Genomic DNA, 24,529 nt, shown 5'->3' on the forward strand with positions numbered 1-24,529 from the left:
TGCAGATTAAAAGTCACCAGTAATACTGTCAAAGGCAAACCTCCCACATTAAGTGACTAGGAGCACATATAATGCAGTCAACCAGTAAAGCTGGTCCTCCAAAATATGATCCTCTGTACTCTCGAATAGCAGCTCAGACTGATCTTGGAGTCAGCAGTCACTTGTGGGGGAAAAAAAGCAAAGGAATCCCTTGACACTTCATATTACAGTACACTGATGAGTACTCGGTATAGTTCTTTCCTCTAGGTGATCTCATATTTTCACATTCAAAGAAGCTACTCTGATCACTATCAGGCAGGAAGCTCTTGAAATATTTATGTCAATGTTTGTGCTGTAATAAAATCAACTTCAGGAGGAGTTCAACAAGAAAATCACCTTCAAGTTAATCATAGACTCATTAAGGTTGGAAAAGACGTCCAAGATCATGAAGTCCAGCTCCAACCCATCCCTGCTAAACCATGACCCTCAGTGCCATATTTCCATGGTTCTGAACACCTCCAAGGATAGTGACTCCACTACTTCCCCAGGCAGCCTGTTCCAAGGCCTCACTGCTCTTTTGAAGAAGCTTTCCTTAACTCCCAGTCTGAACCTCCCTGGCAGTAACTGGAGGCCATCACCTCTTGTCCTATTATGGTTACCCAGGAGAAGATGAAAATCCTAACTCATCATCCTTCATTATCAACACAAGACAACATTAGAAAGCTGAATTTGCCTTTTCATCCCTCCATTCCCAATGTTAAGGATTTTAATAGCCAGTTTTGTATATTCCCAGAAAAACAAAAATTGCATTTTTGATTTAATATTAATCTGATGTTGATGGTACATCCTAACTTCACCTTCAAAGCATGTAAAGTAATGAGTAGTGAACTGTACAAATGCAGTATAAATAATCTTAAAAACATTTAAACAATTTTCTTTTAAAGAACTGTCATTATTTCCTTATTCCTACCTGGAAATCTACAAAACCTGAACTTAAGTGTCCAAAACCAATCCCACCTCTTATACTAAGGAACTAGCCTTAAGAAAAGGATCAAGAGGAAAAATTAAAACAGTATTCCCAGCACATGCACAGTTCCAGTCCTTCTCCAGCAGAGGCTACTGTTAAAATTCCCATTATATTTGATAATAAAATGCCTAAAGAAAGTCTGGATTATGTTATTTGGGTGCAACACCATAATTTAAGGATATTCAAGAAATACAAATAGCGGGGAGAACTTTTAATTTTATAATTGGATTACTTCCTCAGCACTTGTAGGAACGTATAACATTTGCCCAAATATCAACAAGTGTAATGGCATGATAATGATGCCACAGATTTTAAGGGGGGTCTGACGTTCACCCTGAAAGCAAGCTCCCAAACAGGCAAACAGGAAGTATTTCATCTAGTGAGATTTCTTCTATCAAACATCCCTGGCTGTATTTTCTTCCATCTCCCTATCTCTTGTTCTACACATGAAGGGCCATGCTATGCTGCAAGTACTCTCCATGCTACATGCCTGTTGCATTTACAAAGCCTATTTCATCCTTCTTCCACTCAGAGAACACAAAAATGATTTTCAAAAATTCTTTTGAAATATAGAAATTCTAGTGATCATAGAATCTCAGCTTTAAATTTTTTGGAAGCAGGTGAAGAAAGCAAGGTTTTAATCATAACTAAATCCAACTTATATCACACAGAAGTGTTATGAGAAGTTACATAAACTTAAGTGCACATGTCACAAAAAATTACAACAACCAAGCCCTTGAGAAGGACAGAAACAAATAGCTGGTATCATAAATATTTTATTGCTAACATTGTAATACAAGAACCTGAACAGTCTTTCTGAAGTAATTAGTACCTTGTGTATCAGTGAACCAGTAATTATGCCTTTGTTTGAAAAGCTGTTTGGGTACATGTCTCAGTTCATGCAATGAAACACCTTGTGCTTTCCCCTCTGGTTAAAGCCAAGGTTGACATTTTGAGTAAAATGTGCATGGAAATGTGAATGGAAAGACATGCTGTTTTTGACATTCAGTGCCGAACCACTGACTAATAAGGAAGTGGAAGGTTACTTGCACCTAGGACGGCTCCAGCTGCTGTTGTTCCTGTGCTAGGATAACAAATACTCTTCCAAAGACAATGTTTTTCATGCTTATGGGGTCCCCTTCACATAGAAGGCTTAAAGGAACACTAACCAAAAAAGCAGAGTGAAATCCTGAGGCAGGCTTCATGGAACAACAGTGGCTAACAACATATGCTCCTCTCAGTACAATCAGAAATAGCAAGTTATTTTTCATGTGTATGTAATAAAGATTTTTAAATAAAATCTTCAACATTTTCCACTGAAGTTGCAGTAGACTGTCAGTTCTTGATAATCATATGGAGCCTCTCACCTCTATTAATTACCCACTTAAGATCCTTTAACAACTAACGCCTGTTGGAAAAGGCTGATGACTCCATGAGCAACCTACCTATTGCTAATTAAATTAGAACACAGTGCATTTGCACAAAAGGCTGCCAGGTGACTTTTGCAAGGTAACAAGCCCTCTTCACTTGAGTCATCCCTCTGGTTTGTGACCTTTTCCCCACTTGTCTCTAAACACTGCAAAGTGCTGGAACTCACTGCAGTCTTGACATCAGAGAAGAGCCTTTGATTTCACATTGGTGGCACCAAAAGCTGAGGTTGACAAGTCACAATGCCTGCATACACATGTATGGCTAATTATATATAGTACACAAGTAATCTTCTCTAAAGAGTGCCATTTAAGAGTTAACCACAAGTGACAATTTCTCATCTCTAGATCACAAGAAGCCATTTGCACATTGAAAGCCTGAAGCTTTTCACAATGTTAGTACTTTAGGACGTAACACCTCAGCATAGATTCACTAACTTACAACAGAAAAAGGAGGAAGAACTAGCCATTCAAATAACACTGTTGCATTATTCTTCATTATAAAATATTCGTTATAAAACCCTGCTAGTGGCTGGCCATCAGCCTGTTGTAATCCACTTTACTATAACTGCTTGGGCCCAATCTATCAGCCAAGAACCTCAGGCTTACAGCATGACAAGAGGAGAACTTCTTGCTCTAACTTCAATATCTAAATTAAGTACTCCAACAAACTTAGCTGAGGTGCTGAAGATTTGCCTGATGTTATTGCCATCCATGCAACCCAAGGAGAAAACAAGCAACACTCAGACAAAAGTGACTTGCTTTAACAGAAGCTCATCCTCTCAGCACAGACCTCAGTGCACATGGAGGGCAGGGGAGGGAAAGGAGAAACTGCATGCACTGAGCTGTTCCCTGTAGCAATAACTGGCCACATATAATACTGTGCTGCTGATGTTGCTAAGAGAACAACTCCCTCTGGCAAGAGCAGAGAGGAGGGAACAGCATTGCTTTATACAGTCAGCCACATCTGCTAAAAACAGCAAGTCATATTGAAATTTTCTTCAGCAAAATACTAGAATTTAAGATCATTAGTGATGCTGTCCCATTCCCTTTCCAAACACACATTCAGGTCAGTATACATTAATAGGAAGAGAGCAATATCCACACCTCCAGAAAACAGGTCCATTATTTAATGTACTGAGTAGACTATGTTCAAAGACACTGCGACCTTTGGCCTATTTTGAAAGGCAGCATAAGTTAACATTTCAGTGACATCCAACTTGGAATTTCTTCCCTTACATAGCATATCCTATACTTTACACGTCTATCTGCTTCGCAAAGTGAACTGCAATAGCAGAGAAACACCTGCTTCCCTTTAAGCTTCATGGGAAGCTTAAGAGGAAAGGAATGTTATTCTGAAAAATACAAGTCCTTTACCAACAAAAGAGTTCTGACAGCATTAGCTATTGGAGCCAGTTTCCCTTATCAGCTTGGCTGTAAGGAGAAGCAGTCAGGGTCACCCTGCTTTTTTCAGTAATTTTTTTTAGGTACTTAATGCACACACATCAGTTGTCACTGTGAAACATCAGAACACATCTCTATTAGTTGAAGCCAGCTATACCCATTGATCTAGGGCAGCAGTTGAGGTGTGTAAACACAAAGTTCAGGAAAGAGAGGGACCAGATATGTATTCCAAACTTGTAACAAAAGTATGTGAAAGCCAAGTGTTACAGCTGATTTCAGAGCACTGGAAATTAAAGACTACAAACTCCAGTGTTTTATCACCAAGGTCCTTTTCCCTCAAAAAAAAAAAAAACCCACAACAAAAATGGGCACAACTGGTAGGGAAGCATTAAGGAAGCAAGATCTTGGAAAGTAGCATTATTTAAACAAGCCCTGAACTGTCACTATGCCAAACATCAGCTCTGTTTCCAGTAAATAAAATATAAACAGATATTCAAAACTGCCATCTTCCCAAGGAAAACTTGGCAGGCACTTCTATTCTATTGCCCTATTGCTGCCCAAATAAGCTGGCCACCAACCAAGTTATGAGCTGAAACCAGCTGAAACAGCTGCAGTAGTTTCAAGCTAAGCCCAGGTTGTCTGCAAACAGCCCGTTTTCTTTGCTCAGAAGTACACTACCAGATCACAGCTTCAGATGTGTTTTACTATTAATTGCACATCTTAAGATGATTTAAAAAATAAAGTAGTTGGTGAAACCGCTGTGGCAGTCAAGATATTGCTGAAAATGTCCTCATAGCACATTTTAATTAAAGGAATGAAAATGTGCATAACTTATTTACCATTTAGCAGCCACACAGTGAGATTTAAGGCAAACCAATTCATTTCCTCTTCCAGAAACGTAACTGACCTAACAGTGTTTTCTTCATGAAAACGCCACTACAACTAAGGGATATGACAACTACTTAAAAGGTGTCAATCCCATACACTTAACATAGAGCATAAGCAGCAAAATAGCAAGACACAATCTTCACACATGAAACTGAATGAACAGTAAAAGCAGAAATCTATTGTAGATAAATCAATTTCAAGAAGTCTTTCCAATCCAACACTAGATGGAAGAAAAGGAGACATCATACAAGCACAAATACCAAGCAAAGATGTAGGATGCTGCAGAGATTGCACAGAAGACCTTCATCCCTGTGTCCCAAATAGTCTTGTGAGGAAGGTTCTCCTCACTTTAAGAGTCATCTCTGTTGTCTTTACCATAGACTGTCAGCAATTTCCTCCTGTAAACAAAATTCGAGTTATCTGTATTTCTGCCAGGTTCATGCAGAAATAGCTTGCAATCCTCATCCTGGCAGCAATCCCACTGTAGGACATTGCCACCTTGTGGGTTCTGCTAGTATGAGATAGTTAGATGCAGAACGAAGAAAATTCTCTAACAGTCCAGAAATAATGGTGAATGCCAATTCAGAAGCTTTTGCTCATGTTTAAATCAAACAGCATTTCTCTAAGAGAAACGAGTAAGACACAGACAAGATCAAAGTAAAAAGAGAAAACAGAAACTTTCGAGCGAAGCACTCACAAACTCTAGCGAAAAGTGACCTAGAAAATCCACTCCCAGGCCAGCTTCCTAAGCAGAATGCAATAGTCCAAATGCAATCTTCCAACCCAGTTGACACTCAGACCAAGTAAAAACTCTAATGCTCCGCAATGGTTTTTCTCCTGACCGAGTACCTGCAAGCGTGTGGTTAAGTGGGAACTTAGCAGTTATTATGAGTGGAGAAAGTAGCATTTCACTTGCTAATATATAAATACAATGGGTTAATTGCCCTGCTACGCTTCAAGCATCAGCATCATTAGCACCTAATTTCACAGTCAAGTAGACTTGCCAAGACAAAAGCATTCTTCAAAGAAGCTTTAGATTTGTGTTTCTTGTCCTGTTAGGATTTCATTCTCATCAGGGAATTAAGTTACATTCACTTTAATGAAAGGCACAAGCAATTTAGTAGTCCTTCTCATAAAGGATGTTTGCCCTTATTTACCTTTAAGAAGGGAAAATGTCTCAAACGCGCTCCAAGCTGTGCTCATTTATTTTTAATAATTTAGCAGAAATGACAAGTGTCATCTCGTCTTGTTGCTCACAGGCCCACTCAAGGACACCAAGTGCGGTCAGTTTGAATGCCAGATGCATTTAATCAAAGCCATTACCCTCAGTGATCACTAGAGCCAAGAACACAGGTTAAGGAAAGCTTAGAGAACCAAAGTTAGAACTGATGCAGTTTTAAGAACATCAAAATTATCTTATCATTTCTGTCATGCAGAATTTAGTCCCATCATTATGAAGCTGTCATTACCTTCATTAATTTGCTAGTCTCTGAATACCCTCCAAATGCACAAACCTGAGCAGCATCTCTATGATACAGAAGTGACACTTGCTACCCAGATTTCCTTCTGCAATTTATTTGGATTTTGAAAATCTTTCAGGAAACATTAATGGTATTTTACTGACAAAAAACAGCAGCCCTATTAGATTAAGGGCAAATCAAAAGCAGAACCAAGCCTCATTCTCTTGCCATTTAGAAAACAGCACTGCCTCAAATCCATAGCTACATCAGGACACCCACCTGCCTCTTGTATTCAGGATACAAAGGAGTAAATATGTATGTGGAAGTTACTCTTTTTTTTTTTTTTTTACTTTCATAATATTCCCAATTAAAACAATAAGAGTATGATCTGAGGAGTAGAGAACTGGATAGCATGCTAAGTCACAGAAGACAAGCAATGGCCAACAGCATGTTTTTCCCATATCTGTATGTTCCTTGTCTCAGGACTGACTTGACTGCAGAGCATCAGAAATTCCTTCTCCCCAGAGCTTGCACCATAGTGTCTACAAAACAAGGAAGAGCTAACAGTACAAGCTGCTCTTTATACAGAGCAACAATTCTACACTGAGAAAACTGCCAGCAACATTTTGTAAAACAGCACCATCTGGATACTCCTACCAAAAACAGGCTTAGTAATTCTGTCGTTAATCTTTCAAGTGTGAATGGATCCACAGTCATCACTGTGCTCAAATACTCAGCACAAGTTGTGTCACTTTTAGTTGACAAGGTTGGATGATGAGGCAGATCACGATTTTCTTACTGCTTGCGCATCTCACTGAGAAAACAATGACAACTTTTACAACAAGGGGGATCATCCCCCCCTCTCAAACATCCAAGGTGCTGTGCCTCCTAGTCTTGTCTCTACCACCCAATAATTTCAGTGGTTCAGTGGAAGAAGGTACAACCTCCTATTACAGGCCTACAATCTACAAGCCTACTCATTTCAGGGTGTCCTCAAATACAACACCTTAACTTCATTACTAAGTGAGTCCATTTCTGTTCTTTGACACAAGTAGGCCTGTAACACCCAGCTCAGGGCAACACCAATGGAAGAGCAACACTCCAGCTCAAAGCCATCTGCATGATTGTAGAAAACATTTAAAACTACATGGTCAAAGACAGGGTCCTGCAGCAATGCGTTTTGCTATAACACATTGATACTGATCCCAGGCAGCTAGGAGAGAGAAGAGGAGGTAAGTCATGACAATTTGTACAGTTCTGGTAATATAGTGTTCTTACATCAACTCCAAAATCAGTGTTTAAGCACTTAGCTATAAAAATTTGTACTATAAATCACTGCAGATAGCAAAATCAATCCTTGCTGGATCAGGTACATGGCTTAGTGGGCATGATGATGATGGGTCAACAGTTAGACTTGATAATGGTAGAGATCTCTCCCAACTTTAATGAGTTTATAATTCTGCAAAAGAAGGCTTGTTTTAACTTCTGATTATTAACAAGAATAGTCTTTATATTGTTACTACAATAGCAGATGCATCATTTGTATTCACTCCACTCCCCCTTTCCTCTCCCAGTGTATTCAAGGAGACAACTGATGGGTAGCCAAGGGCTGGCAGTACCAATGAAACATTAACGCAGCCTTGCAGCAGCATCAGTGACAGCTACCTCCAGTTTCATGCCAACAGCAGCAGGTTGTGGAGCAGGGAGAGCCTGACACTATTCATTTTCTTCAAAGCCTGCCAGGCTTATCTGAAGTTGCAATGGAAAATTGTAGAATCAAGAGGAAGAAAGGATTAATAAAGCAGGTCTACCATGAAAATTTTAGTCCAGAGAGGTCTCCAGCATGTTTGGTATATTAAGCAGTTTCTTTTGAAAGAACGCATCCATACAGGAAACTAAGCTGTAGTCAGGATCGTTAGAGCTATGCAGACGCACAGATGGGATACCTCTGAAGCCAGCTACATGCTCAGCAGACTAAAGCCTTCTCTCTTTCAGGACACTAACTCTGTATCACATACTATCCATTGTGAAATCAATGTAATCTTTCCCAATTAACATTTACAATGAGGCCTTCCCTGCAAGAAGCACAACTGCGGGTAGATTGGGAGACCACAGAAAACAGGCAAAACATCACAGAGCCCATCCCTTCTAGGTCACTGGTCCCAATTCACAGCAGATTAGAAGGGCACAAAGCATTACCATCTGCTCTGTCTCTGGCACATCACATAGAATGAGCTGAGTGATCTTAGTCCAGCTCCCAGTAAACAAGCATTCACAAAGACACTAGCATTAATTATATACTAACCAGTACGTGATAGAGGTCTTCAGTGTTGCTGTCAAATCCAACACTGGCAACAAAAGCAGGTGGCACTTACTCCTTTTGGTGACTGCCTCTCAAGGTGGGCTCAGAAGCAGACAGGTCTCGCCAGCAGGCCTGCAGACCTGCCTTGTCTGAATTGACCACTACACTACAATTCTAGATTAAATTGCCAGCACAACGTAGTCAGAAAGTTGGTGTGTGCCAGATCATTCATCTCTGTTCCTTTCTTATGTATTTCTCATAGAATCCTCAAGGTTAGAAGAGACCACTAACATCATGAAGTTCAGCCATCAACCCATTCCCACCATACCTACTAACCACATCCCTCAGTTCCACAATCATCTCTGCAGCTCTTGGAACACAAGATAAAGAACAAGCAGTCAAGAGCCTGACTCAAGCCTAGTCAAATTTGGTGGCTGAAGATAGTAGACAGCAGATGAACAGGGAACGTTTATGCTGCAGTGAGAGGGACAGGCGAGTAATGCTGGTGTTTTAATATTGCAAGTGGAAAGACAACTGGGATATCTGCAATGTAGCTGAAGAAAACACATTTAGCCCTGATTATTAGATACCACTGCAACAAGTAATGACCAAAACCTTAGAGAACTCCAGTCTACAAGCAAGTTAAAATACATATTTTTTTTAGATTGTATGGTCAATGAAAGTCCGTGGTTTCTTAAAGACACACAGAATATTCTATCACTCAGTCAGGATAATGAACAAACTTCTATCAGCACAGTATATAAAAGCTTATTTCTTGTAACTAATCATTGTGATGTGAGCATCCACAGTTATGTACAAGTAAAGCATCTCTGACAGACAAACATAAGAAATAAATGAGAAGCAGACAGTCTCATTGTAAACTATAATTACCAGTGACATAGTGAATAGCATATTTTAATGCTATTCCAAGGCAAAAGACACTTAAAACAGTTTGTCTTGGAGTTTAACTAACACCATGCAGCAGAAAAAGCAAAGCTAGGAAAATCTCATTCAAACACCAGGAGAAAAACAAAAAACACCACCAAAAACAACCCTAGGCCCTTCTATGATGAGCGCCAGAAGATTAAAAGGGAACTCGATTGGAGGAAGATGTAGCAACACTTAAATGGAAACAGACACTCATCACTGCAGCAGGCTATATAGCACTAAATTCAGAAATAATTTGGAAGTTAAGCAACTGATTATTCTAATTTAGCTATTTCACATTTAAACAGTGATTCTTTTATACATACACCTAAAGTGGGTACCAAACTGTGAGTCCTATGCCCAGCAGCTTTATTTTTTCGTACTGCATACACAGTATGACTCTTTGGGATAAAATACAGTTCCTTTCATGAAAACATATGAACAGAAAACAACGTATTTCAGACTGAATAGCCTAAGCTATTTCTTGTTTGAAAGACAGGATGGCTACTTGTTGCCTCTAATATTTATTCTAGCTTTCACATTACTATGTATGTGATTTAGAGCTTGACACAATTTAACCACACAACAATTCATGGAACGTTCCCTGGTCACTATGCCATATCAGAATAACTGTATCATTTGTTGAAGTTCACAATTCAATAGACAAGGTAGCATAACTTTTCCACACCCCATCCACCTTTACCCTGTCCCTTCACACAAGGCTTTCCTCAAGTTTGATTTCACCAACTCATTTGGTTAGAAATCCTTCAACTTCACCGGTGCTACACATCCAAATCAATACATCAACTTCTCACTTCAACACAGGCCAGCTGTTGCTGGACTGTATGTATGTGGCTTGCTGCTTCAAGACCTGAGCATGGTCAGCAGGCAGTGGGCAGACAGTAGGCTTAATGAACTAAGAACAGACCAATACAAAATCCAAGTGAAAAAACTTCCCACCCTCTCCCATGAAAAAAAAAAAAAAGTCCATTTCCATTTCATTCTGGTAGTGCATGTGCTAGCAATATTGCCAATTCAGATTACTACTTCTAGAAACAAGGGGTCAAACTTCTGAGGTACTGAGTAACACGTGGTTAGCAGGTATGATGGGGTTGGGTTGATAGTTGGACTAGATCTTAGTGGTTATCACATAGATCATCTCATCTGAGAAGTCATGAACTTCGATCATTTGCTCAATTTTGATCCATTTTTACTGTATTAAGTTACACAGAGCCCTTATGAATATTAAATTAATTTTACACCTACTGGGAAGTATCTTCAGTCTAAAAAAAAAAAGATAAGATGCAATCAAAAGAAGCCACTATTGACTAAAAAAAAATAAAAAAATAGAGTGCCAAGTAATTATGGTAACAAAGGATGGTATTTTTTAATAGCAATGAAGTTTATAACTGTTCTCAAGGTGAAATGAATGTGAAGCAACTTCAATCATAACTCATGCTGCTTGTTTCTGCAAGAAGAGTGCCATGGGATATTTGCTATTACCGTACTCTATCAGCCTGAAAGGCACAAAGAGGCAAAGAGTCTGCTGAACTTAACTATAGTCATACATATTTGCAAATCCAGTGATGAATGGATTTGAGTTTGTGCAGAAACTAAAAACTGAAACAAAATTTAAAGCAACACGAAGGGGACTTTATCATTTCTAACAAGCTTATCTTCAAGACTGAATACCATTCGAAGGTGTACTGCTCACAAAGATGTAAAATTGCTTTTGACAGGTTCTTGACAATACCACACAAAGTATTCACAGGTAGGTCAAGAGTTATATGCAGAAAGAGGTGTTGAACTCACTCAACCAGTGAAGGGGCTCTCTGGCCATACAGCACTCCTTTGCATGAAGCAGCCTAGGTCCAAGAGAAGCCCTCCTTTCAGTGGCTGGCCCTTATATGAGCCCAGAGTGGATCCACACTGGGTCCGACCCATCTGGTCACATGGGGAGCACAGGTGCAAACAATTTGCCCCTGTTCCCTAGGCCAGCTCTTCACCAGGTGCTCCATCATCAGTTCAAGCCTTGACCTAACAGTTCCCCTACAAACAGTATCACTTAACATCAGTTTCAGTATGCTTTGGAAAGAGACTAAGGATGAAAAAGGGAAGCTTAGACAATGCAGAGCACAGCACCCACCAAGCTAAACCATGAGTACTAAGGCCTTGGGCTACTAGCCAGCAAATACTCAAATATAAATAAAAAAGCCAAGGAATTTCAACAGGATTAGGGAATTCCAACACAACTCCTCCCCCAGAAAAAGTTTCACTAAGTGCTGTTCCATGGAAGTTCCATCTGAAGACTTCACCCAGATTGCAGAGCTGCAAGCACATGGAACTTTGTTCCCCATGGAATTGTGGAACCAGTTTGGTCAACACCGTGTGCATCTCCTTAAGCTGTATTTGTTTTCAGAGCATTAATCTTAATCACATTTGAACCATAGGACTATCTGCTTTGTTAATGGGCCTCCAGCAGAGTGCTGCAAAACAGACTTTTACATTGGTGGTGGCATGTCATAGAACACTGCAAACCTCAGATCTTCAAGCTTCTTCAAAAATCTAATTACAGACCACTCCAGAAAACTAGACAAACCTTCTGACAATGAAAGGCAGTCCTGCACTATAACTAATCCTAATGCAATCTTCAGGTTGTCGATTTTTTTTTTATTAAAAAAAAAGTCAAAGGATACACAGATATCCCTTTCAGTATTTTCGGAAGTAACCTTAGAGTAAAACAAATGTCTATTTCTTTGCTGACCCTTCGAAGTTGCTTAAAATGTATCAATCGTATTTAAGATGATACATTCTAGCTAGATTTCAAGTTTCATCCTGATTGTGTTACTTTTGCTGACTCAAAGTTTGTTTCTGTCTTAAAAGTAAGGCGCCTAAAAGCAACCTCATACAATCTCTTTTACAGACCTATGTAAACAACTGCTCAACAGGTCTCTAGAAGTAGGGCTCATTTGGTTTGTACCCTCCCACCAGCTGATTCTGAAGTGTAACAAAAAAAACTTGACAGCATCTGATTTTACAACAGGTTTAAGATAGACTGACTAGGATCTGAAGAAGTGTTAGGTAAAGAAAGCTGGATTAATGCTTAATTTAAAAACATCAATGACATCCATTCAAATGGATTCATGTTCTGCTTTAGCACTTCTCCAGTTGAACAGTACTTTCTTGGAGATTAAAATGGCCTAGTGCAGGCACCAACTTCAACATTACAGATAATGTAAATCCAGCAAAGGAAATGAATCCAATGGATATTTCCTTTATTTTAACAAAAGCTTTGAGAAAGGAAGCAACTGGTAACATGCCTACAAGCATTAGCACTAAATTAGATCAGCTGATAAACATCACACCACTGCAATATCTTCTTCAAGTGAAAGACAATCCTAAGCCTAGTAAATATTGATCAGCTAAATATTCCTGCATGTAACATGGGGAGAAGTTCCTTCTCCTGCGAAGTCATCCTTCTAACTCTCTCCTGTGCAAGTAGATTCTCCATTTCTTCATCCTCTGGTAGAAGTTTGAGCACACTGTGGGAGCTGGGGTGAATCTCAACCCTTGGAACATGGCCATACCAAAAGCAGGCTCAAAATAAAGCATTTTGAAAAATCCAAGATATTTGGAAAGCAATCAGGACTTGGAGCACTCCAGTAGGATCAAGTCCTACCTGTGCTGATGGCCCCTCCTCTGTTTTGGCCCACTGTGAGAGAACTCATCTCTTATCCATGCCTCCACCAAAAAGCAGTTAAGAACCAAGCCCTGCCTCTGGTGTGGCAGTACGTCTGCCAAACTTGACTCAAGTCTCCATTTGGAATATGCTACAGAAAGGCCTAAATGCAGAGCATGGAGAGTTGATGTTGAAATAAGAATTTCAATCCCAAAGGAATTTTAAGCTCTCTCATGAAAACAGTGTTGACAAAGAGTGATTATTAAAGAACTCAAGTCACAAGAACAGGAAACAAAAGGTTTCCCTCTGCATATTTTCAAAACATACAAGGCTGAATTAGATGGTAATTAGTCTCATGACAGAAAATAAGCCTCTGCAGCATGTACCAGAACTTTCTAAAAAGAGTAAGCCAAGGGCTTAATGTTGTGTAACACTCCTGCCATAGACTTCTAAACATTTCTTGCAGCACAGTTTTGCTCCACACACTTTCTTAAATCAAGTACTTCCTCCAATTTCCTTAATCATAATGAATTAAAAATGTATTCTGGAGATTGTAAATCCAAAATTACTCACAATTATTAATGGCTTTATCCTACAAGATGGCTGTCATTAAAAAACAGGATTTTTACTCCACAAGGTGGGCAAGTTTTAGAAATTTTCTTTTTTTTTTTTTTTTTTTTTGTCTTAGCACTAAAGCCTGGGAACTTTTACAGTTTTACTCAAGTCTAAGATAGAACTTTTCATTAAGCTATTTTATATTGTCATTACAGTCACTCAAAAACTGTATGGAATCAGAAAACACATTACACATTAGGAAACTGTAGTAGTTTCAAGGCTACATGCTAGGATACAGATGATACATCTGGCTACACTGATCTAAGAGGAAAATGAAATATTATCTGTAATTGTGTTGTGAGTTCAATTTTACTGGTCATCATCAGTAGCAGAAGTTAGCCTTACTTAAAATTGAAGATAACATATCATAGGGTAAAAAGCAAAAGTGAAAACTAGATTTGTGGAAATAAGAATTGATAGCACATCCCTTTTCCTTGGTCCGCAGGAAACAACACTCATTACAACACAGTTCATTACAGACAGCCTTCTAGGGGTTCTGTTTATTGAACTACAGAGCACTAAGATGAATTCCTGTACTGCAAGGTTCACCTATGTAGAAGCAATATGACATTAAGTATAGGCATAAGCAACAAGTGCATGTCAGGGGAGATAAACCACTGAAGTTCCTTAGTGGCACACACAAATCAATGCTTTCTGGCTATCATCCCAAGCCAACCTGCACGTGCCAGTGCTGCAGCTCTATATATCTGCCAAAGATGATGATCAGTTCTTTCAAATAAGGAGCAAAGTGAATGTATTTTTGTCCTTTGCTTCTTCCACTGGAAGTATACTTAAGCAAAAATATGTACACGATGTAATCATATTAGAACATCTGCTTAATTTTTGATCCTAAAAATGCCAAGGCAAATTCGTACCTTTCCCACATCCACTTTTCCTGCCTCCTTCATTGTGACATTAATTTGCCTTCCATAAGCACCACTATCAACCCTGGGCTTGAAAATCAGCTTCTATTCAGATTTAACGTCTGCCAATCCTCACCTCCCCCTCCACCAATGTCTAGACATAAAAAAAAAAAAAAAAAGAACTTATTAGAAGGGTGAAAGAGGAATTTTACATATACTCAGAATGCATTGCTAAGATTCATCTAGCAAGTACAAAATTCACAAAATTTGTATGCCTCACCATAAAATAGGTTTTATACTAGCACATCTCTTCCCCTTTCTCTTTTTCACTCCACAACTTCTTCCTGAGATAGAGCTCTGGTTGGAAACAAAGAACTGACATCTGCTGTGAAAAGAGTTAAAGTGCAAGAAGAGGACACACTGCTTTAACATGCATTCACAGCCTTTGAACTCATATTCTGAAGAGAATAAGCTGTGCTTACACAACTACATTTTATCCCATTAAAGCAAGACCCCAAGCTTGAGGGATCTCATACCACTTTTCTAACTCAGGCTGTAGTATTTGACAAAGCTTCCCAGCTTACTGATTTGCTAGTGAGGTAGTCCAGCTTTTTAGTCATCTCCTAATTGCACTTAAGTTTTCTGGATACAGCCTGTCCAGTTCAGACCTGTGTTTCTACTGCCTTTGGGCCCCATGACTCATGATTTCATAACTGCTTCCACTCACATTCAAACACCACATTACAAAGATGATCTGAAATTAAGATAGCAGCAGCAGAAAATCACTGTTTGGAAGCTCCCCAAAGTAACTTTCCAATGTACACATCAAAACAGTAAAGACTTCCCACATCCTAAGCCACAGCTAAGATACTAACCTGTATAAATGCCCTTCCTGAATTGTGTTTGGTCTCTTCTGTCTCAGTTCAACAATAAAAGGATAATAGTATATACATACAATATGTAAGCCACTCATCACGATAACAAAACAGCTGGTTTTACATCAGTAAACTTATATTACTGTTTTAGCAATTTCAAAACAGTGCTTATAGCCCCCTCCCTCAACATTCTCACCTCTGCCATTGTAATTAGAAACTCATTTCACACTCCAACTTCGATTATTATTCATCTTCAAGCACTCAACATTTTTATCTCACATTTCACTGTTTTTAATAAAATATATCTATTGCTTCTAAATGATCTTCTTGTTTGTCCAACTTACACTGCTGAACAATTAGCTGGAAAAAAACACCAAGGACCTCAGGTTATCATGAAGACAAGAACCTGGGTACTGGATTCATACGGGGACATGTGGTCTACTCAAATGATAGACACAAATATTGCTACCCAGCTGGAAGGTTGACATCTAGGTCCAATTTTGAATAAATTCTGATTCAGTGTTGGATGAAGAAATGGAGAGAAGACAAAGCAGGGAGAAGAAACCAGTTCTGAGGTATGTCATTTCTAGGAAAGATATCATTTTCCCAGCACTATTCAGCATTATAATCTCCACATCTCTGCTAACAGAATCAAATATGCGATTGCCCCATCTTCCACAAGCAGTTCTTCAGGAATATGACCTTGGAAACCAGAATTCTCATCTACATTCCACTTCCTGGCTGAGATTCTTCATAGTACGTGACCAACAGAACAGCCAGAACCACTATTTGGAATTGAAGAGCTATAAATATTTATGTAATTGAAAACAAATACTTCACAGGGCAACAATAGCACTACGCAGCTCTTGCTCTCTCCAGCAAATGGAAAATTTAGTTAGTGCATAACAGCTGGAATATAACGTCCTAATAACTATGCTCTCAAATGCAGAAACAGCTGTGAGTGGAATAGTCAATTTAAGCACAATATCACCAATTCAGAAATCTATTTTGTCAATTTTAGCTGAAATACACAAGAGTGGGAATTGTACTTAACATGAACAAATAGTCATTCAGCTGACAGTAAATTAATTTTACTTTGATTCAGAAACATGCTCAGTTCTGGCCTTACGTAATACTGAAACACTTTATTACAAAGGTTGTAAGTAAAGCATTCTCTCAAATTTTAGTAAGTTAAGACTTGAATGATTTTTTTGTTTTGTTTTTGTAATCAGACTGTCAGTGACTTGAGCCAGTTGAGTACTGTCATATCCTGAAACATGTATGCAAAATATACCCTAATTGTTCTAAACAAATATACAGAAGTTGGGGAAGATCACAAGATGTCTTCACAGTCTCTTCGGTTTCTTTTCCCTCTGGCCATCATTACTGTGCACAGTCACTGAGATTTAAAAGTTCCTTATCATTAAGAAATGCCATAAAACTTGAATTTATGTAGTTGTAAAACTGCTAATTTACCGAAAGGCTGAGCAAGGTGAGAAGGCAGAACATAATTATCCCTATTAGTAGATAACTACCGGGTACCTTATCTGATGTTTCTATAAGAAAATAACACTTCTAGAATGCTTTCTTGCACAAAAGATCCCTAAAGCTGAAGCTGCTGACTCAAGCATGAGGATGGCAGAGTGAACAATCTTTACATACAGACATGCATGTATATTTAGATTTCTGTGGTATTCTCAGAGGTTTCAGACTTCTTGGCTCCCTGGCTACATGTTCCCCCTTTTATTTGACCTATTAGACCTGCACAGAAAGTCCAAAGTTCGTAAGTTCAAGTTGTCTAGAGACCTTTGTAACAATAGCCTTATTTGATGAATGTACAGACTGAGTGGAAATGAATTTGCAAGCTTCCACACAACTTGTGAACAAGGAAATCTTGTTTGCAAGCCTCTACATAAATGACTTTACTTGCAAGTACATTTCAAGCTTCTTTCATCTAAATGCTTATTGCAAACCGCAACCAAATTTCTACACAGGTGGATCCTACTCCATATCCACAATCCACCATGGTTCTCTCTTCCTCTTTTAGTACCAGAGAACAAGCAGCGAATAGGTGCCACTATTTACCTGACACATTTGGAAAAAAAAAAAGTGCACACATGGAAAAAACAGCTTACCTGTTTGTGGGCAGATAAGGGCTTTGCATGGGCCAATGTCCTGAAATGCACTGTCTGCAAAATAAAGAGACAGAAGATCCATCAGTCCAGGCTAATATAGTCATGTGTTGGAAAGTCTTTCATTTATCAGAACATTTCTAAATATTAAAACAAACAACTGCTGTAAAATAGAACAGTGTATTAACATCAAGGTATGCATGCTGCTCTTAAGCTCTTTGTTCTCTCAGCTAGATGATACAGACTAAATATACTTTTCTAGATTTATGTTGTTTAAACCTACACTGAGAAGCTGTGGACACCCCATCCCTTAAGGTGTTCAAGGCCAGGCTGGACAGGGCTTTGAGCAATCTGGTGAGTGGCATCCCTGCCCACAGTAGGTGGGTTGGAATGAGATGGTCTTTAAAGGTTCCTTCCAAATCAAACTATTTTGTGATTCTATCAATATTTGATAGTGAAAGAATATCACTTGGAAAAGAGGTAGCACAAAGCTTAATCATCAATTTATTTCATGCTGACTCCATGAAATTGTCCCCAGAATGTTGCTGATGCTTTACATACTGACACCAAAACATCACCTTTCCACGAAAAAAAAAAAAAAGCAAGAGAAAAGAGCATTTAATCAAAGCCAAGAGAAATACACGACAAAGGCCAATATCTGGCAGCCTGTAACAGGTAAGGTTCTCCAGGCAGAGAAGCCCTTTAGAGCACAGCACCTCTGACACTTGAGTGAGTTATAAAGCTGGAAGACAGATGCAAACAAAGTCCCGTACTCCTTTCACTTGTTTGCAGATGGGCCATTAAAGTTCCAGTAAGCCATCAATACTTTAGACAAGAAATTAACACTCATTAAGGGCTTCATTTTATCTCCTTTTCAGGATGTGAAGCACTCCTGCACAACACAACAAGAACAGGAAGCACTCAGCCATTTCAGCACAATGCATAGTATTTCTTACCCTCTCAACTCATCAGCTTGGACTTGCACATAGCAAGGCATTCAAGCTACATTCAGATCTTTTAAATAGAATGTTATATTAAGAATGAGCAACTGAGCAGACAGAAGTATGTTGCTCTTTCCCATAATCGTTAACCCTACTCAAGTCACACATCAGCTTTATCTCCAGAGAAAATGCAAGGCATATCTAATAGCTCACATAATAAAAACATATTTGCTAGTGACATGGCCTATAAACTTACGAGTTCAAGGTAAGCTTAGCCTCTGAAACTAGAATTGAACTTTTTTTAAAAAAAAAAAAAAAATACATGTCCAGCATTTGCTCTTTAAGCAAACCTTTCTTTGGAGAGCCTGGACATGGGACAACTACTTACTTGCAGACCTCAATATGCCTGAACACTGATAAACGTGGAAGAGGGGAAATCTGATTGTTTGTTCACAGTGGAGTTTCACCCACACTGGCAATTACAGGTGACTTGAAAGATTGTCTGCCACTGAAGCTGAATCCCCCCCCTGTGCAAACAAGGTTTCAGCAATAACTGGTTTAACTTTAGCCAACCTTGACACAAGGCTCCCATGTCTACTTATTTATAGCAAATAGGAAAAAAAATCACTGATAAGTAGTCCACTTTTGCATAGCCACTGAGACTTTCTGTATGCAAAAAGTTCCTCCACATTAATTTTTCCTTTACTGCAGTTATCTTTGATTCCAGAGTGGCTGCTTTGCTCCCACAGCCCTTGGATCCCACCACATTAGACTGCCCAAAGCTCTATCAGATTATAGGATTTCAAGACACTAATCACATAGCAAGAACAAATGTACACTACATATAAATTTAAGAAATATTTCAAGTGCAGAATGGTAATTGCACAAAAGCAGCTATGCACTATATATGAAAAGTTTTAAATTGCTCACAAGTTCCAACATGACACTTAACAGCTGGGAACATGAAGCAATGGAATTCTCTTCAATGGCCATAGAGCTCATCACCAGTTATTGGGTTGCCCAGCTATAAAGCAGCATTTTACTCTGAGACGTTTCTAAAACTCACAGATGAGTTCTTGTTCCACTCTGCATTTTCAGAGTCAGCAATTAAGAAAAACAGCATAAAATTAAGAGGAAAAACAGGTAGTACTCTGTAGCCACTGAAAAAAGAAACACGAATTCATAGTGATATTTTTAGACCTATCTTGTATACAATCACTGCACACAGCCTGCATTGTGTAACGCAGGCTGAGGAAGTGGCCTTCTCCATTTCAATCTCTAAAGTCCAAAAGACATTCAGTCCAGAATTTTTACCAGCAGACACCATGCAAAGGGTCTAAGCTCCAAGAACAATGAACACAATCCAGATTTTTCAAAGAGTGCACAAAAATAAAGCTTGGGAAACAGCCCTGTGATGAAACACTGCCTTTGATGCATTCATCCAGAGATGCAAAGTAACAACTCACAGCAAGTCTATTCACAGCAGAATGCCTTATTAAGACTCGCAAATTAAGATCCATCTCATTAGAAAAATTACAGCTTTCATCAGAGCACTTTTTTTTTTTTTGGAAGAAGTTCACTTAATTGGAGATACAGCCAGATTCACATATTTAAGGGAAACCATTTGAATACTCCCCAAATCCCCATGTAAGCAGTATCTCAGGAGCTTGTCTAAATCAAGTACATTTGAAAGGGGTCTCCTTTCAATTGAGAGTATATACAATATTTAGTTCTAAGCAAATGAATTGAATGGCATTTCTCATCAACATGGATAGTGTCCTTTGTTTGGAAAAAAATTCCTACTTTCAGCCACAAGTGTACACAAGAATTTCTGTAGAATTTCCACCTAGGAGTAGAGTCAACAGGCAAGAAGGATAAATTGTTTTTCCAAGGCTAGCTGATAGATTTTCTTTCCTTTTACTTCCCTAATTGTTCTTGTGTTTAGCACATACCAGAAATTCATAGGACACCTGACAGCTTCTCACAACAAAAGAGTTAAAATTATTTTCAGCCTAACTCAAGTTCAGTGACTTAGACTCAGTAACTTGACCTTGAAGTGTTTAAAGTGTTAGCTTTTTTTTTTTTGAACCAAGAGTATAGGGACTGTTATTTTGAGGATGCAATTCACCTCTACAGTTTTCCCCACCTTCAAAAATCCCATACTCCCACTTGTTAGTTCACTGCATGTTTTTATCTATAAACATTCTATGTATCATCATCCAGCACACAGAGAAGATAAATCAGCTTCTATAGACTGTACTCACTGGTGTAGCCATTTGATGATTGAGATGTGAACTAACAAGCCAGGATCTTGCTTTCTACATAGCTACCACTTAAACTCTCCTCTCCCCACACCTTCTGAAAGGAAGCTCTTGTGTTCCACCTAGTGCATCCCTTGTACGTCTTAGAGGAATTTGACTCATGAAAAAGGAAATGTTATCATTCTGACAGTATACTCCTCACAGCCAGTTGCCTGATCTCAGAATGTGTGTCAGGAGAATGTTTTACCATTTAATTCCCCAATCGCTTCCACATACGGTTTGACGCAAAATTCCTGTTAACTTTCCATTCCAAAGGAAAACATTTATATAAATAAACTATTCATTTTCTTACAGTGACATTTCTTCAGAAATTTTAATACAAAGAGCTTTCTTCTCATGCACCTAGTCCTGTTTTAAAATTCTGGAGTCCTTCACCATACAAGGCTTCCATCCTTTCCCTAGTTTTGCTTGAACAGAAGACTTTCCCTTTGGGGCATGTAATGCCCCTTTTCCCTTTCCCTTTCGCCTTTGGGGCATGTAATGCCTATTGAAAACAATGATCTGTATCTGAAATATCTGTTTCTATGACCTCACCTAATACCTCTCCAAGCAGGCAGTATGGTGAGCTGGCTGCTGATCTCTATTTCCACTCTTTAAAGAATCATGCCCTTCGGCAAAGCCCATCAACAACCTTATTTGTTTTCTAGTGCTACAATTGAGGAAACAAAGCTTACTGAAGTTACAGCTTGCATTGCACAGAGGAGGTAGAACAAGGTAAGGACATTGTAACAACCTATGAAACTTAGGAGTACTCTTCAGCATTACAGATTTTCAGAAGTAACTTTTGAAAACAGGCTTAAATATTTTGAGAGAAGCTGCAATCTTAAAGTATGAAATACTAACTAGCATTAGAGCCTGATATACTGTACATAATGATGAACCATATGCTATCAATATTCTCTAATTAAGCAGTTCATTAACATATCCATGAAGCAAGAAGGGTCAGGGCTCAGAATTAAAGCAAAGTTCCATAGATGTTTGCTTTAGAAATTTACTGTCTGTAAGAATCCATTGCCCAAAGCCCCTCTGAAGAAAAAAAAAAATAAAAAAAAAAAATCAGTCACAGTGCTATACTTCATTTTCCCCTCCTCAGAGAGCTGGTGAAAACAGAGTCCCAAAGATGAGATTTGCAGCACTTAAGACCTTTCAATTCTGCATGCTGTCTTTCCTTTCTACTTGAAGTCTCTTGCTCTTTCCAACCCAGGCCGGCTGAGTTGCTTGCTATGCTTTCCCCCATTACCTCAAGCTCCCTCAACTCTGCTGGATTAAGTCCCCATTCTCTACTTACAGGTGTTCATTCTCTCCCACAGGATATCTAATCGTAGAATCATTAAGATTGGAAAAGACATCTGAAATCTCCAAGTCCAACACCAACCCATAACCATATCCATGCCCACTAGCCATGCCTTCAGTGCCACATCTCCATGGTTCTTGAAAACCTCCAGGGAAACAGTGATCCCACCACATCCCTGGGCAGCCTGTGCCACTGCATCACCACGCTTTTAGAGAGGTGTTTCCTGATTTCCAACCTGAATCTCCCCTAATTGCATCTCCCCAACACCTCTGATTGGATTAAGATCTACTTGGTGCAACAGGACCCACTGCTATTAGCAGTGGACCAAAAAAACAAGCCTTCTATAGATCTAGCTAGGTCACTGATGAACTGGGATCACTCATTACAGTGGCCAATACTACAGTAAAGGAAAAGAGAAGAGGTGAAAAAGACAACCACCTTTCCCTGCCTTGTCAAACTTGCTTCTCTGTAGCCTCTTCAATTAGACCCTGCAGGCATGCTAGTATTATAAGCAAATAATGAAGCATCTGGGGAGTCTGCAGTGGGAGCACTCCAGTGCCACAGCTTATCTCATTTTTGTGAGGCAGAGAGCATAGCAAGAACCAGCAAGTGCCAGTGTTTGGAAATGAACTAAGGTAGTAAAATTAGTGGGCTAGGAAGGATGAGGAAAAAACCCAGAAGTCACAGAAGTTAAGGAAATAATAAAGAAAAACAACAGAGAGTGGAGGTAGGGAAAGAATTGTGAAACTTAAGTTAAAAACTCTCATCAGAATGAAAATAGGTCTCATAATAATTTGAGTTCCACCATTCTCTCCCTCTCCTGACATACACCTGACAGACTGCCAGCACTGCCTGTGGGTGACTCCAACACTTCTAGTCCCTGGCACACTGATCCAAGACAGTTTCTGCACTTACAGGTGATCCTCAATACCCTGAAGCAAAAGTCTTAGAGGGAGTGACAGCCTTTTAACCTCAGCTTCTCATTGGATCACTCAAAGCTTTTATTTTTGCAATTACCTAAAAAACGTACAATTACTAAAAGACACTTCATGCACCCTTGTGGCAATTTCCAGTTATTAATACAGGAAAAATACATTAATATGACTTAACAGATTCAGGAGTTAGTTTCTCTCAGGATAAGTTCATTTATTAACATTTAAAGCTGTTTCTCCACCACACATTCATGGCCTTTCATGGTTAGCTAACAGCTACTTTTTGCCTCAAAAGGACAAGCTAGCAGAGTAAACCAATTTCCTGCATCCTGAAAAACACACAGCTTACATTAGAGAAGATGCACCCAAAACCCAGAAATCTATGGAACAGATAGCATTTAGCAAGACAAATTGGCAAGGCAATTGCCATATGGGATTGCAGGTTCTTGCTTGTTTAGGCTGTGACCCAGTCTAAGTCTCAATAGCGTAAACAGAACAATACAAAAAACTAATTTATCGTAACAAATCAGAAGTGAAAACAAACTCAAAGAGCAGTTACAATCTGCTCCACAAATCAATAGGTCCATTAATAGAAAGCTTCAGATTACATAATTTCAAGCTTTCCGTATATGACAAAAATGAATTTGATCTAGATTAGTTAGTCACAATAAGGAACAAAGATTTGGGTTCAAGTGTCTTCAGCTTTAGTTATATTGTTCCTCAGCTCTACTTGTAGCTTGAAGAGCCTACACAGTAAGAGCTTTGGTAAGGTGCTGAATCAATAAATGCAGACTTGAACTGAACACAGAGTTTTAACTGCAATCAAGTTTCATTGATTATATGGATATTAAGAGAAAAATCTGATTGATTCCAGTTTTATAAAAGCAAACAAATGCAAATACTGAAACAATAGTTTTATAACCAGAACAGAGTAGTTACTTCCACTACATCTGTGTGCCCTAAGTACAAAAATACAGTCTGATGACAACACTAAATTGGATTATACTAACAGTGTCCCCAGCTACACATAAGCAGAAGGAAACTGAAAATAACCTCCTTAGGCTTTTTAGGTTGGTTCTTCTTTCATCTGCTTGATTCAGCAGGAATACTAAGTGATCTACTCCCTTACCTTAATATTTACACCATTCAAGATATAACAAGGACATACTCTGACATTCAGTTTTGCTCAGTGCGTTTTCAAATAATGCACCGAGTCAGTGAACTAAGGAAAGGGGTTAACAATCCATACCATCATTCCTCAAGAAAAATCTCTTTGGGCTGAGGTAACAGTTGTAAAGAAACTTACTGCATACCTTTAGAAGTCCTCTATGCCCAAATAGCTAACAACTGTATGTTCAGATTTTTATACAGCACTGAAATGGATCCATTAAATACTCAGGAACATCTTCCAAGTAAAAAGTAGGAACACAAATATCAGTGTAAAACTGATATCTAGATTAGAA

At 38.9% G+C, this 24,529-nt stretch overlaps 1 protein-coding gene across 3 annotated transcripts in view; it reads right to left on the reverse strand.

Annotated features, from left to right (window-relative positions):
• The window catches only part of RASGEF1B (RasGEF domain family member 1B), a 125,901-nt gene that overhangs the window by 73,367 nt on the left and 28,005 nt on the right, over positions 1-24,529 (reverse strand). For all 3 annotated transcript variants that reach the window (XM_052682236.1, XM_052682235.1, XM_052682232.1), the window contains exon 2: positions 17,582-17,635. The gene's annotated coding sequence lies outside the window, so the exon portion shown is untranslated. The remainder of the gene's footprint in view (positions 1-17,581; positions 17,636-24,529) is intronic.

This window comes from Tympanuchus pallidicinctus, unplaced genomic scaffold (genome assembly GCF_026119805.1).
Source record: "Tympanuchus pallidicinctus isolate F22 unplaced genomic scaffold, pur_lepc_1.0 scaffold2, whole genome shotgun sequence".
Lineage (NCBI taxonomy): Eukaryota > Metazoa > Chordata > Aves > Galliformes > Phasianidae > Tympanuchus > Tympanuchus pallidicinctus.